This window comes from Dreissena polymorpha, chromosome 2 (assembly GCF_020536995.1).
Source record: "Dreissena polymorpha isolate Duluth1 chromosome 2, UMN_Dpol_1.0, whole genome shotgun sequence".
In the NCBI taxonomy this organism is placed as follows: domain Eukaryota; kingdom Metazoa; phylum Mollusca; class Bivalvia; order Myida; family Dreissenidae; genus Dreissena; species Dreissena polymorpha.
The window spans coordinates 99,084,728-99,090,727 of NC_068356.1; the positions used below are offsets into that span (position 1 = coordinate 99,084,728).

Consider the following 6,000-nt stretch of genomic DNA (forward strand, 5'->3'; position numbering starts at 1 on the left):
TTGGTATGTTGGTTTTTTCTGTGTTTAAAGTGGGGTTTTTACCAACTTGGTTAAAACTGAGTTAAACACAGAAAAAACTCACAAAAACCAACATACCAAAACTCACAAAAAACCAACATACCAAAACCCACAAAAAACCAACATACCAAAACTCACAAAAAACCAACATACCAAAACTCACAAAAAAACAACTTAAACACACTTCTGTCTACAATAGTGTGTTTAAGTTGGTTTTTGTGAGTCTTTTGTTCGCTTAAGGGATCATAAAATTTTGCTTGTTTGACCTGTAACCTTTGTAAAAAAAAATATTTACACCTTAATGGTAAAAAGGTTATTTGAGATACAATCACAACAGATCATTACAAGCCCCATGTGATTATAAATAAAAGACACACACAATTTGCAAAAAACAATGTTTATATTAAAAAAAACAAATAATGTGAACATTTTTACAGTGCATTTTTAACAAAACCAGGAAAACATCTACCCAAGATACATTATCACAATATGCGAGCACATTTAACATAATAAGTTAAAATAAATAACATTCTCCCCTTTGGGCTACCACAGGTAAAAATGGGAGGAAGGGTATGAACCATGATTATATACAGTTTCAGTTAGTGAGGGGTGATACAGAGGATAAAATTAATAATAATTGTTTTTAACTGTGTTGGTGGTACCGGATTTATAAAATGACAACATTAAGGAATCCTTCATCCTATCTTTTCCTGGAATAGCCCTTTACACATATTTACACCTATGAACAAAGGAACATATTGCTCAGCACTACACAGTTTATATATTCTCCCCGCAGTACATGACACGAAGCCTCCTCAAGGCCCATCTCATGTTCTCTTCCACTGTTGATATGGGCAGGGCAAACTTTTTGGAGATGACAACTGAAATGTATATGAACAATCAATGCAGGATTTTACTGTACATTACAGTATTCAAAAAACATATAAAAGTTTATTCCACCCAAATCAAGTCTGATCTGAATGACTTGATTTTGGTGGAATAAACTTTTACATCAATATCATCAGTTCAGATATCCCATTTTAACATCATCTACATTAGAAGGATTTCAAAAGAGGTTTTTGAAACAAGGAGGCAAATTACTGTTGCTTGAATTTTTTATATCGTTCAAAATGAGAGCTTGATCGTTAACTTTATACTGAGGTTATTTTTGTCTGCCTATGTGTTAAATTCTCAAAACTTTTATACACAAACACAATTTTTAGTAACTCTTAAATTTTAGCAGTAGTATTAAATTAACGCAAGACAGATTATGTGCTGGAGTCAAATTTGAATCAATTGCATTATGTTTGTTTCAAAATGAATATGGAGGCAGTAGAACACCTATATATTTAAATCCCCTTTTTCCCTATAAAAAAGAATCATACCAACCATGGCGTAGTGTTCAGCAATCAGGAGACCCTCTCGAATCTCCCCCTTAGGGGAGGTTGAACAGCACTTCATAGAGCAGTCACCAGCTGATCAGGTCTGAAAACTATACTGTCATGGCCTTTGCGAGGTGCGTCTTGTGCATGATCTCATTTGAGATCAGGTCCTGAAAGATATTTTATAATGTAAGTGATAATATTGCTGTTATGGTATATCTTGTTACTATAAATATTATTAATTTAAATCAAAACAAGTTTGTTTGCTTGTTGTTTTTGTTTGTTTATTTTTGCAATTTAAATCCTGTGATCACATGTGACTTAACGCTTGTCATAAATAATTAAAAGAAATTACGTGTGGTAGAAAATACTGTTTGAAAATGTACCAAGATATGTGGTCTCATTTGGCTGTGTGGACTGGTCGGAAGTGTGACGCCTTTCAAATGCTAAAACCTGTATAGTTTTACCTCTCAACAAATCCAACTTTCCTTGGTCAAGGACAGGGCTCGGTTTTCCCACTCCTGATCTACTCAAGTTGGCCTGCTCGTGCAGGGTAAAATCTGGTGTCAAAATCCATACATCAGTTAGTCCCCCTTCTGCTGTCTTTTGGCAGGAATATTCTATCCAAAGAATCTTCCAATCAATGTAAATTTCACCTTGGGAGTTTAACCTTCAAATTTAAAATATAAAAGTTTTCATTGAATATGTGGGAAAGAAATCTGTTCATTTATGACCAGAAATAGGTATAAATAACATTTAAGATGACAATAATCATAAAATACAGCCATAATTATTCAAATGGTGTTGTTTTTCCTTATAATTGCATTACATTTATACTTATCCATTTACATTTCCCAGTGACAATACATAAATATGATAATGATCATAATTAATTCAATATAAAACTAAATAAAAAAGTGATGTAAAAATGAAAATACAAACCTAAAACAACTGTTCTTCAGTATTCCAAGATAACAGGCAGTTGATGAATTCTGAGACCATATCACTTTAACCATCCACTTTGAATCTCCTTTGCAACATACTTATTGTTGATTTACACATTGTAGTACATACACATTGTTTTCACCACACAATACTTCATGCTGAAAGTTATTCAAGACATTTTAAACTAGAATTATAAGTCTTAATGTTACTCAATTATACCTTAAAGCTCAAAGTCAGTTGATGAAAAACCCCTTTGTTTTCAAAACATAACTTCCTGTCTCCAGCCAATCAAAGTCGCTTGTTTTCAAATAGATGGTGGCTCAGCCAATCAAAAGTCTATCAACACCCCTTTGTTAGGCCTATAGATGGAGCACTGATACTGTGATAAGAATTAATGTTTATGATTTAATTGGGGGGGGGGGGGGGGGGGGGGAGGGCTAATCTCTTATGTGTGTCAGCCAATTACTAAATCTGAGAAATATCTACTGATTTCAACACCAACATATATGTATTTATTGAATAATACACAGCACCCTTAGCATATTATATTTAATTGTGAATATTTAAAAAAACATGCTGAATGGTGTTAGCAAATAATATTAATAGTATAAATATTATTTATTTTTATTGCCTTTTAAATTGTATGTTAAAGGTCAATGTGGTAGACATTAATTGTATTGGGGTTAAATATCAGTATAAGAAAGTTAAAATAGTTATTGTTTTTATGTTGAGGAGATATAATTGATGCTGGCAAGCCCACATAAGTTTCCATATATTAATCAACACTTTCACACTGAAACTAGTTTTATTTATTATAGAAACAGTGTCACTCTCCCCCTCAAAAAATGAATAAAAAAAAACACACTGTAAGTCTATTGAATTCTCCAAAGAACATGAATTAAATGGAAGTATTCACATTTTTATAGATGTGTGATTGTTCTTATAATATATTTAATATTTATGTATTGATTCAAAGTGAAAGACAAACAATTTCATATTCAGGTATAAAACTAAGTTTGAACATTTTAAAAATTTTATAGTATCTGTGAACCTGTGATGTTCTGAAAGAGCAATTTTTATCCAATGTTTCCTTTAAATTATGGGGAGCCCATAAATGTACAAAAGGTGCAATGGCAAACAAGCTGTAAAAAAGCCCCTTTACAATTCACCTTGATAATATATGACTATAAACATGAAACAAAGACCTAGTTGAAGAATTATTGTTTTATTGTTGAGTTATGTTAATAAACAAAAGACCAACTTATTGATAAGTGTGTTAAAGTGAGTCTTTTAGCCTTGTTGCGGCTTTCAAATTATTTATAAAAAGACCAACTTAAACTCGCTTTAACCCACTTCTGTTTATAAAAAGACCCACTTCTGTTGTAAAAGACTCGCTTATGAAACAAAAAAACACACTTAAACACACATAAACCAACTCATAAATAAAAAGACTCACTTTTGACACATAAAAAACCAACTTCTTACAGCAAAAAAACTCGCTTTAACACACATCTACTTTAAAAAACCAACTTTAAACTCAGTTAAGCACAGTTTAGCTCACATAAAACTCGCTTTTATTAGCAAAAACCAACTTCCACTCAGAAAAACTTAGAAAAAACACAGTTTTATGTTGGTTTAAGTGTGTTTTGGTATGAAAGTGGGTTAACTTTTTGCAAGGGTCGGCAGAAAGGTAAAATAGACTCTTATTAGCATCATAAAACTAATTATTTAACTACCACTCTTTACTTCAGATATGGTAAATATGCGGTAGAAAGATAAATAGTGGTCAGCTAAGAAATATTTATATACGGGTATTGTCAGGGTTTTTTTTCATTTGCTAATCTCTTTATACGACTTAGCGTCCACTCGCTATTTTGAAGGCAGACGACGATATTAACTGTGTATTCAAAGTATACAGTGTCTGCGCATGAATGACCCAATATTATCCGATAACTCCACCCGCTCTCCCGTTACATTCAACAACGTCATGTCATGTGTAAGTGAGCTCAATGTTGATTGGCCAGCTACCATGCCCACTTCAATAACAATAAGGTCAAGCAATGTCTCATAATCGGGTACAGACCGGGTTTGGTTTACTGTTCTAATTGCACACTTTTGTTAAAAAAAAGAGAAAAATATAGAAAACCAGTCCATTATAAATGGCGGATGTTTTCAATGAAATTTTACACGATTTTTATTGAGCCAAATTCTCAATATTTTCGCAAATGGCTCAAATGGCGAACAACAGCGCGAGCCCTGTTGCACCCCTTTGATGTAATGGTGTAGTTCAAAATGGCTGCCACGAAGCGAATAACAACGATTAAGTTGAAAAGTTGCACAGGAAAAATTTTGTTCTGCTCTAAATTCGTATAGTATACGCACCCCCTACTTGAAGAAAAAATCGGCAGGTAAAAAATTGCGTATTTTATTCGTCGATTTACAGTAATCTAACACCCTCTAATTGATTATCATGTGATGCAGCTAAGAACTGCTTAGAACAAATGTATTCGCTATATTTGATCTTATAGATTTAACTTTTGATTGTTCATAAACACTGACCACAATCAAATCTGTATATCTTTTGGAAAGATATTTCTTGGTCACTGTGCCACGGTCATTTTCTAAAATCATTCCAGGGGAATTCAAATAAATATATGGACATTTATATCTCAGTCGTTTGGTTATATTACACTATTATTATTATTATTATGTAACATCTTCTATGTTTTTATTGGTCATTTTTTTGGGAAAAAAAAATTCCCCATTCTCAATCTCAAAAAGTATACATTTTTCCTAAAAGCCTGTCTAAAACATCCCAATTGAAGGCTTCCCATAAATAAATAAATACATTCAGTTCAACATTTAGTTTATTTCCCTATCAATCTCTATAAGTTGACTTAAGTAAAAATAGCACTGAAAACAGGTGTATTCTCAATATTTAAGTATTTGGTGGCAAGAAAAACAACATCAATTTCACAAATCTGTCAAAACGATGCTATTTTTCCAAATTCAAATGGCCCCTGCCCCATTAACAAAATGGTGGGAACTGTGTCCAAATAGAAATGAAGTGTGTTGGATTTCAAAACATGGTATTGGTTAGGTTGTGTAAAGGACATTGTAATTTTTATACTAATTTCTATAAACATTGAACGTGTTTACATTTTCAAAGCTACTTAGTGTTGATGATATGTATTTTCAGCTTTTGAAACATGGCCATCAGTCTGAAGGATCTTGCCTGCGTGGACAATACTTATTCTTCAAATAAATACAGTTTTCAACATAGCTTTTGAAACACAGCCATCAGTCTGAAGGATCTTGCCTGCGTGGACAATACTTATTCTTCAAATAAATACAGTTTTCAACATAGCTTTTCAAACACAGCCATCAGTCTGAAGGATCTTGCCTGCGTGGACAATACTTATTCTTCAAAATAGGTATACAGTTTTCAACAATTTACATGAACACATTTTGCTTAAATAACAGGTTGTTTTCTTGCAAAAATTAAAAAGTTTGTGCTCAGAAGATCTATTGATTTGGGACAATTTTGTTTTCATACAACTCTTTTTAATAATTCAAATGATAGCAACACCATCATATAAATTATAGTTATATACTTTATATAACAAGACTATTGCCAAGCAATAAAAGTCCCCCA

The 6,000-nt window shown here is 32.4% G+C and overlaps 1 long non-coding RNA gene across 1 annotated transcript; it reads right to left on the reverse strand.

The window, feature by feature from the left end:
• Positions 1 to 529: 529 nt before the first annotated feature.
• On the reverse strand, positions 530 to 2,436 carry LOC127868226 (uncharacterized). Its single transcript, XR_008043985.1, has 4 exons — positions 2,343 to 2,436; positions 1,868 to 2,070; positions 1,404 to 1,570; positions 530 to 899 (listed from the first exon to the last, which is right to left on the reverse strand). It is a non-coding gene; the product is annotated as an uncharacterized LOC127868226 (long non-coding RNA).
• Between the last annotated feature and the right edge of the window lie 3,564 nt (positions 2,437 to 6,000).